This window comes from Drosophila ficusphila, unplaced genomic scaffold (assembly GCF_018152265.1).
Source record: "Drosophila ficusphila isolate 14025-0441.05 unplaced genomic scaffold, ASM1815226v1 contig_657, whole genome shotgun sequence".
Classification (NCBI taxonomy): domain Eukaryota; kingdom Metazoa; phylum Arthropoda; class Insecta; order Diptera; family Drosophilidae; genus Drosophila; species Drosophila ficusphila.
In genome coordinates, this window is record NW_025064589.1 from 187,372 (window position 1) to 201,529 (window position 14,158).

Consider the following 14,158-nt stretch of genomic DNA (forward strand, 5'->3'; position numbering starts at 1 on the left):
TTATATACAACCTCAACTCATATGGGACTACCCCCTGAATTTAAGCATATTAATTAGGGGAGGAAAAGAAACTAACTAGGATTTTCTTAGTAGCGGCGAGCGAAAAGAAATCAGTTCAGCACTAAGTCACTTTGTCTATATGGCAAATGTGAGATGCAGTGTATGGAGCGTCAATATTCTAGTATGAGAAATTAACGATTTAAGTCCTTCTTAAATGAGGCCATTTACCCATAGAGGGTGCCAGGCCCGTATAACGTTAATGATTACTAGATGATGTTTCCAAAGAGTCGTGTTGCTTGATAGTGCAGCACTAAGTGGGTGGTAAACTCCATCTAAAACTAAATATAACCATGAGACCGATAGTAAACAAGTACCGTGAGGGAAAGTTGAAAAGAACTCTGAATAGAGAGTTAAATAGTACGTGAAACTGCTTAGAGGTTAAGCCCGATGAACCTGAATATCCATTATGGAAAATTCATCATTAAAATTGTAATATTTAAACAATATTATGATAATAGTGTGCATTTTTTCCATATAAGGACATTGTAATCTATTAGCATACAAAATTTATCATAAAATATGGCTTATAGTTTATTTAAATTAAAATGCTTGCGTTTTAACACAAAATAAATGTCATTAATTTGATAAAGTGCTGATAGATTTATATGATTACAGTGCGTTAATTTTTCGGAATTATATAATGGCATAATTATCAATGATTTTTGTGTTTATTATATGCACTTGTATGATTAACAATGCGAAAGATTCAGGATACCTTCGGGACCCGTCTTGAAACACGGACCAAGGAGTCTAACATATGTGCAAGTTATTGGGATATAAACCTAATAGCGTAATTAACTTGACTAATAATGGGATTAGTTTTTTAACTATTTATAGTTAATTAACACAATCCCGGGGCGTTCTATATAGTTATGTATAATGATATTTATATTATTTATGCCTCTAACTGGAACGTACCTTGAGCATATATGCTGTGACCCGAAAGATGGTGAACTATACTTGATCAGGTTGAAGTCAGGGGAAACCCTGATGGAAGACCGAAACAGTTCTGACGTGCAAATCGATTGTCAGAATTGAGTATAGGGGCGAAAGACCAATCGAACCATCTAGTAGCTGGTTCCTTCCGAAGTTTCCCTCAGGATAGCTGGTGCATTTTAATATTATATAAAATAATCTTATCTGGTAAAGCGAATGATTAGAGGCCTTAGGGTCGAAACGATCTTAACCTATTCTCAAACTTTAAATGGGTAAGAACCTTAACTTTCTTGATATGAAGTTTAAGGTTATGATATAATGTGCCCAGTGGGCCACTTTTGGTAAGCAGAACTGGCGCTGTGGGATGAACCAAACGTAATGTTACGGTGCCCAAATTAACAACTCATGCAGATACCATGAAAGGCGTTGGTTGCTTAAAACAGCAGGACGGTGATCATGGAAGTCGAAATCCGCTAAGGAGTGTGTAACAACTCACCTGCCGAAGCAACTAGCCCTTAAAATGGATGGCGCTTAAGTTGTATACCTATACATTACCGCTAAAGTAGATGATTTATATTACTTGTAATATAAATTTTGAAACTTTAGTGAGTAGGAAGGTACAATGGTATGCGTAGAAGTGTTTGGCGTAAGCCTGCATGGAGCTGCCATTGGTACAGATCTTGGTGGTAGTAGCAAATAATCGAATGAGACCTTGGAGGACTGAAGTGGAGAAGGGTTTCGTGTGAACAGTGGTTGATCACGAGTTAGTCGGTCCTAAGTTCAAGGCGAAAGCCGAAAATTTTCAAGTAAAAAACTAATGACTAAATAAATATATATACAAGCCAAAAATAATATACTTGAATAATTTTGAACGAAAGGGAATACGGTTCCAATTCCGTAACCTGTTGAGTATCCGTTTGTTATTAAATATGGGCCTCGTGCTCATCCTGGCAACAGGAACGACCATAAAGAAGCCGTCGAGAGATATCGGAAGAGTTTTCTTTTCTGTTTTATAGCCGTACTACCATGGAAGTCTTTCGCAGAGAGATATGGTAGATGGGCTAGAAGAGCATGACATATACTGTTGTGTCGATATTTTCTCCTCGGACCTTGAAAATTTATGGTGGGGACACGCAAACTTCTCAACAGGCCGTACCAATATCCGCAGCTGGTCTCCAAGGTGAAGAGTCTCTAGTCGATAGAATAATGTAGGTAAGGGAAGTCGGCAAATTAGATCCGTAACTTCGGGATAAGGATTGGCTCTGAAGATTGAGATAGTCGGGCTTGATTGGGAAACAATAACATGGTTTATGTGCTCGTTCTGGGTAAATAGAGTGTCTATCATTTATGGTGGTTACTTGTTCCCCGGATAGTTTAGTTACGTAGCCAATTGTGGAACTTTCTTGCTAAAATTTTTAAGAATACTAATTGGCTCAAACCGATTAGTTCTTATTAATTATAACGATTATCAATTAACAATCAATTCAGAACTGGCACGGACTTGGGGAATCCGACTGTCTAATTAAAACAAAGCATTGTGATGGCCCTAGCGGGTGTTGACACAATGTGATTTCTGCCCAGTGCTCTGAATGTCAAAGTGAAGAAATTCAAGTAAGCGCGGGTCAACGGCGGGAGTAACTATGACTCTCTTAAGGTAGCCAAATGCCTCGTCATCTAATTAGTGACGCGCATGAATGGATTAACGACGGACGTGTGTTTTCGACGTGCTCCATTAATTTGTGAATAACTTTTGATTCCGTGCGAATTAATTGCTAATTTTTAGCTTAAAATTCGCGGATTCGCCTAGCGATTAAAATCGTGTAATTTTCCGGTCGGAAAAGTGCGGTTTTCCTCGCGAAAACATCGTGTGAAAGTTTGCAAACAACAGCACGTGTTGGAAATTTTCCGCTGCAGCTTGTGTGTGTGGGTGAGTAGAGCACAGCTTATTCTCCCCTACTCCCAATGGAGGGCGCGCTCTCTGAGAGCGAGCTGTCGGCGAGCAGTCGGGCCAGCAGTCGGCCCAGTAGTGCTGCGAGTACGGCGAGGCGTCGGCGCGGAAAGAGAGGGAAGGCGACGACGAGCGCGGTGCCGAAACCGACGCAGCCGAAGCTGTTGGCGCTTGACGTCAACGAGCCTCTGCCGGCGCCGGTAGGTGTGTTGGAGGAGAGCCCATTCTCCTCTCTCGAGGTGGCGTTGGCCTCAGCCTCTGCCGCTGCCGCTGGCGTCGCTGCCCTTTCCGCTGCTTCCCCCGCTGCCGCCTCCGCTGCTGCTCCCGCTGCTTCCCCTGCTGCTGCTCCCGCTGCTTCCCCTGCTGCTGCCCCCGCTGCTGCCCCTGCCGCTGCCCCCGCTGCTGCCCCCGCTGTCGCCAGGGATTCTGGTGGAGCCGCAGCTGCCCCCCCTGTCCCCGTCTCCCCTCCCGTCGTCGCGTCCGTCCATGGTACGGTGGCCGAGCTGGCCAAGATCAAGGACGGATTCTTGGAAGAGGTTGTTGCGTCGAATTTATCGACCAAGCAGGCCTGCGCCATGATGCGGTGCCTGAACAGGTATGAGGGCCTGGTGCTTGCGCTCTCGGCGCGGAATGCAGCCTTGGAGGCTCTCCGCGACCAGCAGCGAATGCCGCCGCCGCCGCCCCCGAAGTCCGTCATGGCGCAGGCTGTGGTCCCCATGCCACCTGCTGGGTATGCAGCCGCATATCCCAGCCTGCCAGCGCCTCAAGCTGCTCCGGTGCCTGCCCCGCGGAAGCCACGCGAGACGTGGTCCGCTGTTGTGGTGAGCAAGGACCCGACAGTGAGCGGAAAAGAGGTTGCAGAAAAGGTGCGCAGGGAGATCGCCCCTTCGCTTGGCGTACGTCTGCATGAGGTGAGAGGGCTTGCGCGTGGCGGTGCCATCATCCGCACCCCCTCATCAGGCGAAATTCGGAAGGTTGTCGCAAACAAGAGGTTTGCAGAAGTCGGTCTGGAGGTGAAGCAGAGCCCGGTGCAGCGACCCAAGGTGGTCGTTAGCAACGTCGACACTGCGACGAAGCCAGCCGACTTTATGAAGGACCTGTACAGGAACAACTTCGCGGATGTGATGGATGTGGCCTCCTTTGAAAAGGCGGTACACCTCGAGAAGCCATGGTCTGCGGCTGACGGCGCCACAGTCAATGTGACGCTCGATGTCAACGCCGTGGCCCTTGAGGTGCTGGATGGTGCAAAGGCGTACATCGGCTGGTTCGCGTATAACTGCCGAGCCTTGGTGCGCACGTACGCCTGCCACAGGTGCGTCGGATTCGACCACAAGGTCGCCCAGTGCCGATATAAGGAGAACGTGTGCCGCCAGTGCGGACAGAACGGCCACAGTGCGCGGAGTTGCACGAACCCGGTGGACTGCCGGAACTGCCGCTTCAAGGGGTATGCCTCGGGACACAATATGTTGTCCCCAAGCTGCCCAGTGTATGCGGCTGTGCTGGCGAGGGTGAATGCTAGACACTAATGTTTAGCATCATCCAGGCAAACTGTGGCCGAGGCCGAGCTGCGACGGTCGAGCTCGGAGTCCGATTGAGGGAATCAGGATTTCTGTTCGCACTTTTGCAGGAGCCATATCCAGACGTCGGGAGGATGGATGTGCTGCCTGAAGGAATGAGGATCTTCGCCGATCGGCGAGGGAAGGCAGCCATCCTAGTGGATCACCAGGATGTCATCTGTATGCCAGTGGAGCCCCTCACCACCGACCACGGCGTATGCGTGAGCGTTAAAGGGAGTTTTGGCTCAATCTTCCTTTGCTCCGTATATTGCCAATTCGACGCCGACCTAGACCCGTATCTCAGATACATGGATGCGGTCCTGCTGCAGGCCAGCAGAACGCCGTGCATCATGGGACTTGATGCGAATGCAGTATCCCCCATGTGGTTTAGCAAACTCTCTCGGCAGACCGAGGGGCAAGCTAACCGCACCCGGGGTGAACTGCTGTCTGAGTGGATGCTGGAGAAAGGAGTCGTCGCTCTTAACCAGCACAGTGAGGTGTTCACGTTCGATAGCGGCAGAGCCCGCAGTGATATCGACGTGACGATCGCCAACGAAGCAGCATCTATGTGGGCCACATATGAGTGGAGAGTGGGCGAGTGGGAGTTAAGTGATCACAACAGGATTACTGTTGTTGCCACACCAACTACCACGCGCGCAGTTGAGAGCATAGCTCCTGTGCCGTCCTGGAACTTCTCCACTGCTCGCTGGCGATTGTTCGAAGAGGAATTGGTGAGCCGGGCAGCCGGACTTTCGGAAGACTTCTCTGAATCGCCGTTGGACCAGCAAGTTTCTGCCCTGCGGCAAGTGGTGCACGAGGCGTGCGACCTTGCGCTGGGTAGGAAGACGCCGAGATCGCCTAGGAGGAGAGCACGTTGGTGGACCGCCGACCTCAGCTCTGCGCGCCGCGAAGTCAGAAGACTTCGGCGCAGGCTCCAGGACGCCCGCCGACGGGGCGACGTCGAAAGGACTGAGCTGCTTGTGGTCGAACTGAGGATCGCCTCAGCCGGCTACAAAAAGCTCATTCTGAAGGCGAAGGAGGACAGCTGGAGAAACTTCGTGGGAGAGAACGCAGACGATCCATGGGGGCGCGTCTACAAGATTTGCCGCGGTCGTAACAAACGCTCGGAGATTGGGTGTCTTCGCGTAAACGGCGAGCTGGTCACCGATTGGGGTGACTGTGCGCGAGTGCTCCTCCGTAACTTTTTCCCAGTTGCGGAGTCAGATGCACCGATTGCCTACGCGGAGACAGTCCCACCGGCGCTCGATGAATTCGAGGTTGACGCTTGTGTCGCCAGGTTGAAGAGCAGACGCTCGCCTGGCATGGACGGCATCAACGGCACGATCTGCAAGGCGGTCTGGCGCGCCATACCTCAATACCTCACGAGGCTATTTTCCCGGTGTATCCGGTCGGGGTACTTTCCCAGCGAGTGGAAGTGTCCACGCGTAGTGGCGCTACTCAAGGGACCCGACAAGGACAAGTGCGAGCCATCCTCGTACAGGGGAATCTGTCTGCTGCCCGTTTTCGGCAAGGTGCTTGAGGGAATCATGGTGAATCGCGTTAGAGAAGTTCTTCCGGAAGGCTGCAGATGGCAGTTTGGATTTCGCCGAGGACGATGTGTGGAGGAAGCTTGGAGACACGTAAAGAGCAGTGTCGCCGCCAGCACGGCGCGATACGTGCTTGGACTTTTCGTGGACTTCAAAGGAGCTTTCGACAACGTCGAATGGTGCGCTGCACTGCGCCGATTGGCCGAGTTGGGATGCCGGGAAATGAGCTTGTGGCGAAGCTTCTTCTCCGGCCGAAGAGCAGTGATCCGAAGCAGTGTTGGTACCGTGGACGTACCAGTCACTAGAGGTTGCCCGCAGGGGTCAATCAGTGGCCCATTTATTTGGGATCTACTGATGGATGTACTGCTACAGCGCCTTGAGCCGTACTGCGCACTCAGCGCGTACGCGGATGACCTGCTTCTTCTCATAGAGGGAAACTCCCGACTCGCGCTTGAAGAAAAAGGAGCGCAACTAATGTCCATTGTTGAAACGTGGGGAGCAGAAATTGGTGTAACCGTTTCCACCAGCAAGACGGTGGTTATGCTGCTGAAGGGCAACATGGCGCGTACGCCATTGGTAAGATTTGCGGGAGCAAGCTTGCCGTATGTCCGCAGCTGCCGGTACCTTGGCATCAAAGTCAGTGAGCGCATGAGCTTCATGGTGCACATCACCTCGCTCAGAATGCGGATCACGGGAGTTGTTGGAGCATTGGCGCGTGTGCTTCGAGCCGACTGGGGCCTCAGTCCTCGAGCCAAGCGGACCATATATGCCGGACTCTTAGCACCCTGTGTGCTCTTTGGTGCCTCGGTATGGTATGTCAGTACGACGAGGCAAATAGTGGCCAGGAGGCGACTTATTGCCTGCCAAAGGCTGATCCTACTAGGAAGTCTTCCGGTATGCCGAACAGTGTCTTCCCTGGCACTGCAGGTTCTTGCTGGAGCTCCCCCGCTTGACTTGGCTGCAATGAAAATTGCCGTTAAGTTCAAGCTGAAGCGTGGATACCCGTTGGAGGAATACGACTGGCTCTACGGCGAAGACCTTTCAGGTCTAAGCTGGAAGCAGAGAATGGAGCGGATTGACGAGTGTCTATTGCGTGATTGGCAGGACAGATGGGATGATGTGGACTCCCCAGGACGGGTGACCCACAACTTCATCCCCAATGTCAGCCTCGTCCATCGAAATCTCAATTTTGGGTTTTCGATGCGCATGGGATTCCTGCTTACAGGGCACGGGTCGTTGAACGCATTTCTGCATAGCAGAGCTCTTAGCGATACCGCCGCATGCTCATGTGGCGATCCTAACGAGGATTGGGAGCACATCCTTTGTGCTTGCCCCCACTATGCAGATTTGCGCGACCTCAATGGACTTGGTGTGCAGCGCGTTGGCGAAACCTGGACATTTGGACGGATTCTGGAGGACGAGGACAGGACTCGGAGGCTGAAGGAGTTTGCTGAGGAAGTTTTCACCAGGAGAGGGAGGAACTCATAGTTCCTTTTGCTCACGCCGTGTGGTTAGCGGAGAAGAATACTGCCACAGCCCACCATTGCTTGTCGTAGGAGGCGACTAATATGGCATGGGCACTCTATCCGGGCTTGTCGGAGCCAAAAGGGAGGGTCCACCGAACCCTGCATTTCGGTACCACGGGTTGAGCAGTGCCTTCCAAGGCTGCTCATTGAGGTCGGCCCCCTTGTGGGAGTATCGTGGTGGCTGTGGTTGATACCTATATCGCGGGTAGAACTTTCAAGTTCGACGAAGAGTTGCGTATATACGACTCGGGTGCTGTGACCCTAAGATCAGAAGAGATTTTAGATAGATCTCGCTCCTCAGCAAGGGGGAGTGTTTGCCCGACAAGCACACACTCGAATTGCTACCGGGATAGTTGCTACGTACATAGCTGTAGCTTCTATTTTGGGGCGTTGGTCTGGCGCTTAATCTAGACACATGCACTATATACATGGGTATATAAGAGTGTCGTGGCTGTACTCCCTTCAATGTGGAACACGCCACGTTAAATAAAACTCGGAGGGATCCGATCCACACCTGTCCCTATCTACTATCTAGCGAAACCACAGCCAAGGGAACGGGCTTGGAATAATTAGCGGGGAAAGAAGACCCTTTTGAGCTTGACTCTAATCTGGCAGTGTAAGGAGACATAAGAGGTGTAGAATAAGTGGGAGATATTAGGCTTCGGTTTGATATCGCCAATGAAATACCACTACTCTTATTGTTTCCTTACTTACTTGATTAAATGGAACGTGTATCATTTCCTAGCCATTATACGGATATATTTATTATATCTTATGGTATTGGGTTTTGATGCAAGCTTCTTGATCAAAGTATCACGAGTTTGTTATATAATCGCAAACAAATTCTTTAATAAAACGATGCATTTATGTATTTTTGATTTGAAAATTTGGTATAACTCCAATTACTCAGGTATGATCCAATTCAAGGACATTGCCAGGTAGGGAGTTTGACTGGGGCGGTACATCTCTCAAATAATAACGGAGGTGTCCCAAGGCCAGCTCAGTGCGGACAGAAACCACACATAGAGCAAAAGGGCAAATGCTGACTTGATCTCGGTGTTCAGTACACACAGGGACAGCAAAAGCTCGGCCTATCGATCCTTTTGGTTTAAAGAGTTTTTAACAAGAGGTGTCAGAAAAGTTACCATAGGGATAACTGGCTTGTGGCGGCCAAGCGTTCATAGCGACGTCGCTTTTTGATCCTTTGATGTCGGCTCTTCCTATCATTGTGAAGCAAAATTCACCAAGCGTTGGATTGTTCACCCATGCAAGGGAACGTGAGCTGGGTTTAGACCGTCGTGAGACAGGTTAGTTTTACCCTACTAATGACAAAACGTTGTTGCGACAGCATTCCTGCGTAGTACGAGAGGAACCGCAGGTACGGACCAATGGCACAATACTTGTTCGAGCGAACAGTGGTATGACGCTACGTCCGTTGGATTATGCCTGAACGCCTCTAAGGTCGTATCCGTGCTGGACTGCAATGATAAATAAGGGGCAATTTGCATTGTATGGCTTCTAAACCATTTAAAGTTTATAATTCATTTTATAAACGACAATGGATGTGATGCCAATGTAATTTGTAACATAGTAAATTGGGAGGATCTTCGATCACCTGATGCCGCGCTAGTTACATATAAAAACATTATTTAATACAATGACAAAGCCTAGAATCAATTGTAAACGACTTTTGTAACAGGCAAGGTGTTGTAAGTGGTTGAGCAGCTGCCATACTGCGATCCACTGAAGCTTATCCTTTGCTTGATGATTCGATATTTAATAAAATAACGAAATGGAAAGAATATTATAATTATTAAATTTATTTTGATAATTATAATTTTGGATTTTTGGGGAATCCAAAGAAAAAGGTAGCCAAAAAGTACTCGTCATATTATTAGTGACGCATATAAGATCATGTCAAAGTAAAAGAAACAAAGTAATGTTTGAGATTAACTATGAATCCACTTTTACGGTAGCCAAATGTCCCGTCATATTATTAGTGACGCATATAAGATCATGTCAAAGTAAAAGAAACAAAGTAATGTTTGAGATTAACTATGAATCCACTTTTACGGTAGCCAAATGTTCCGTCATATTATTAGTGACGCATATAAGATCATGTCAAAGTAAAAGAAACAAAGTAATGTTTGAGATTAACTATGAATCCACTTTTACGGTAGCCAAATGTTCCGTCATATTATTAGTGACGCATATAAGATCATGTCAAAGTAAAAGAAACAAAGTAATGTTTGAGATTAACTATGAATCCACTTTTACGGTAGCCAAATGTCCCGTCATATTATTAGTGACGCATATAAGATCATGTCAAAGTAAAAGAAACAAAGTAATGTTTGAGATTAACTATGAATCCACTTTTACGGTAGCCAAATGTTCCGTCATATTATTAGTGACGCATATAAGATCATGTCAAAGTAAAAGAAACAAAGTAATGTTTGAGATTAACTATGAATCCACTTTTACGGTAGCCAAATGTTCCGTCATATTATTAGTGACGCATATAAGATCATGTCAAAGTAAAAGAAACAAAGTAATGTTTGAGATTAACTATGAATCCACTTTTACGGTAGCCAAATGTTCCGTCATATTATTAGTGAAGCATATAAGATCATGTCAAAGTAAAAGAAACAAAGTAATGTTTGAGATTAACTATGAATCCACTTTTACGGTAGCCAAATGTCCCGTCATATTATTAGTGACGCATATAAGATCATGTCAAAGTAAAAGAAACAAAGTAATGTTTGAGATTAACTATGAATCCACTTTTACCGTAGCCAAATATTCCGTCATATTATTAGTGACGCATATAAGATCATGTCAAAGTAAAAGAAACAAAGTAATGTTTGAGATTAACTATGAATCCACTTTTACGGTAGCCAAATGTCCCGTCATATTATTAGTGACGCATATAAGATCATGTCAAAGTAAAAGAAACAAAGTAATGTTTGAGATAACTATATATAAACCTCTTTACGGTAACCAAGAGTCTCGTCACATTAATAATAATAGTTAATGAATGTATAGCCATATAGATGATTGGTGACCGGTAATGAATAAAAAAAAAAACCTATATTTAATATATCTATAAATAATACATATTATTTGCGGAATCGTTCATATAATATTATACTATGATATAATATTATTAAAATAGGTAATTAATTTATTATTACGATATAAGTCACCCTGACTAACAAAAGATTTTTTAAAATACACAATTGAATGGCGGGAGTAACTGTAACTTTTAAAGTGTAGTTCAATGCCTTGTTAATCAATTAGTAATGTTCATCAATAAATTAATCAAATTCCTACTGTCCCGAAGAATTGCTACTGGGATAAAATTAAATTAAACCAACGCGGCTGGTGCTCACACTAAACACTTTTTTTCCATTAAAAATCATTATAGGTAGGCAAGGCAGTTTTGCCGATCAAAGTATTCTTCAAAATATATGAAATTATGATATCCGATATATATATATATATATATATGATATCAATAATATAAATAAATTTACCATATACATATGAAAATCAGTATGAATATCAATTATATGAAGAAATATATATCATATGTATATAAAAAAGTATGAAATATACCTATAAACCTACCTATAAGTGGTTGCCGACTCAAGTATTGTTTAAAACATATGATATGCATATGATTTTGTCAATAATATTAATAAATTAACCATATACATATGAAAATCAGCATAAATATCAATTATATTAAGAAATATATCATATGTATATAAAAAAGTATGAAATATACCTATAAACTCTTAAGTAAATTAAGAGAAAGCCACAGTGTGGGCTCATCTAGTACTGAAAACACCCGATATCTAGATAGGGTGTTCAAAAACTATTATAGGTAGGCAGTGGTTGCCGACCCAAGTATTGTTCAAAACATATGATATGCATATGATTTTGTCAATAATATTAATAAATTAACCATATACATATGAAAATCAGCATAAATATCAATTATATTAAGAAATATAACATATGTATATAAAAAAGTATGAAATATACCTATAAACTCTTAAGTAAATTAAGAGAAAGCCACAGTGTGGGCTCATCTAGTACTGAAAACACCCGATATCTAGATAGGGTGTTCAAAAACTATTATAGGTAGGCAGTGGTTGCCGACCCAAGTATTGTTCAAAACATATGATATGCATATGATTTTGTCAATAATATTAATAAATTAACCATATACATATGAAAATCAGCATAAATATCAATTATATTAAGAAATATATCATATGTATATAAAAAAGTATGAAATATACCTATAAACTCTTAAGTAAATTAAGAGAAAGCCACAGTGTGGGCTCATCTAGTACAGAAAACACCCGATATCTAGATAGGGTGTTCAAAAACTATTATAGGTAGGCAGTGGTTGCCGACCCAAGTATTGTTCAAAACATATGATATGCATATGATTTTGTCAATAATATTAATAAATTAACCATATACATATGAAAATCAACATAAATATCAATTATATTAAGAAATATATCATATGTATATAAAAAAGTATGAAATATACCTATAAACTCTTAAGTAAATTAAGAGAAAGCCACAGTGTGGGCTCATCTAGTACAGAAAACACCCGATATCTAGATAGGGTGTTCAAAAACTATTATAGGTAGGCAGTGGTTGCCGACCCAAGTATTGTTCAAAACATATGATATGCATATGATTTTGTCAATAATATTAATAAATTAACCATATACATATGAAAATCAGCATAAATATCAATTATATTAAGAAATATATCATATGTATATAAAAAAGTATGAAATATACCTATAAACTCTTAAGTAAATTAAGAGAAAGCCACAGTGTGGGCTCATCTAGTACAGAAAACACCCGATATCTAGATAGGGTGTTCAAAAACTATTATAGGTAGGCAGTGGTTGCCGACCCAAGTATTGTTCAAAACATATGATATGCATATGATTTTGTCAATAATATAAATAAATTTACCATATACATATGAAAATCAGCATAAATATCAATTATATTAAGAAATATATCATATGTATATAAAAAAGTATGAAATATACCTATAAACTCTTAAGTAAATTAAGAGAAAGCCACAGTGTGGGCTCATCTAGTACAGAAAACACCCGATATCTAGATAGGGTGTTCAAAAACTATTATAGGTAGGCAGTGGTTGCCGACCCAAGTATTGTTCAAAACATATGATATGCATATGATTTTGTCAATAATATAAATAAATTTACCATATACATATGAAAATCAGCATAAATATCAATTATATTAAGAAATATATCATATGTATATAAAAAAGTATGAAATATACCTATAAACTCTTAAGTAAATTAAGAGAAAGCCACAGTGTGGGCTCATCTAGTACAGAAAACACCCGATATCTAGATAGGGTGTTCAAAAACTATTATAGGTAGGCAGTGGTTGCCGACCCAAGTATTGTTCAAAACATATGATATGCATATGATTTTGTCAATAATATAAATAAATTTACCATATACATATGAAAATCAGCATAAATATAAATTATATGAAGAAGTAATTCATATGTATATAAAAAGTTTTTTTTTTTTTACTGAATTCAATATTCTCTTAAGTTATTATAGGAGAATAACTGTAGGGTGGGTGGCAAGCCCAATTGAAAATGCCCGATTTCAAGACATCGATGCAAAAAACTACTATAGGATGGTCAGTGGATGTCCATCTAGAATTGATATAAATCTATGTATATAATATGATTTAGTCAATGTTGACAATATATATTATAATATTATCCGTATAAATTTGTTTCTTTATTCTTTTTGAATACGAGACTTGGCTGAGCGGACTAATATTATTAAAACTCAAGATAATAACGTTGAAACGTGCGCCAAGGTTATATATGTATATATATAATAACAATTGGTTTCCAATTATTATCGTTAATTTTTGGTGGCAGGCTAATATAATGTATATTAAATTAGTACCTGCCTTAAAATCGGACGCACTATATCGTTTGCCGGTATAGTGAGTTCAAATAAAATAATAATATTTTTTAATAATATTATTATTAAATAAATACTTATTTTTCATATGCGCTCGGTTTTATATTATATATCATTCGAGAGTTATATGGAAAAATGTTAAATTTTAAATTTAACATCAAAATACAAATGATTTAATTCAATATTTATATTGATTAAACAAAAATTGCAAATGTGTGGATACATAAATAATTATGTATGTTGAAATAAAATGATATTTTAGAATAAAATATTGTACATATAATAAAATTATAGTAGCAAATATATATTAAATAAAAATTATGTTATAAAATTATACATACATACGTATATTTATATATATGATGTAATGAATAATTCTTATAACATCTAAAACTTGTTATATTAGTGGCGAAACAAGTATAAAACAAAACATAAAAGAAGGATTACGAATGCTATACAAGTTTTGGCCGTAATCAAATTCAAAAAATAGAATATTAAAATAATAGATCTATAATATTTATATTGCATTATTTCTATTCGAAAATATGAATGAAATATGTAAAGAAAA

General features: G+C 42.0%; 1 pseudogene; it reads left to right on the forward strand.

The window, feature by feature from the left end:
• Positions 1–7: 7 nt before the first annotated feature.
• Positions 8–9,346, forward strand: LOC122320624 (annotated as a pseudogene).
• The last annotated feature ends 4,812 nt before the right edge of the window (positions 9,347–14,158 follow it).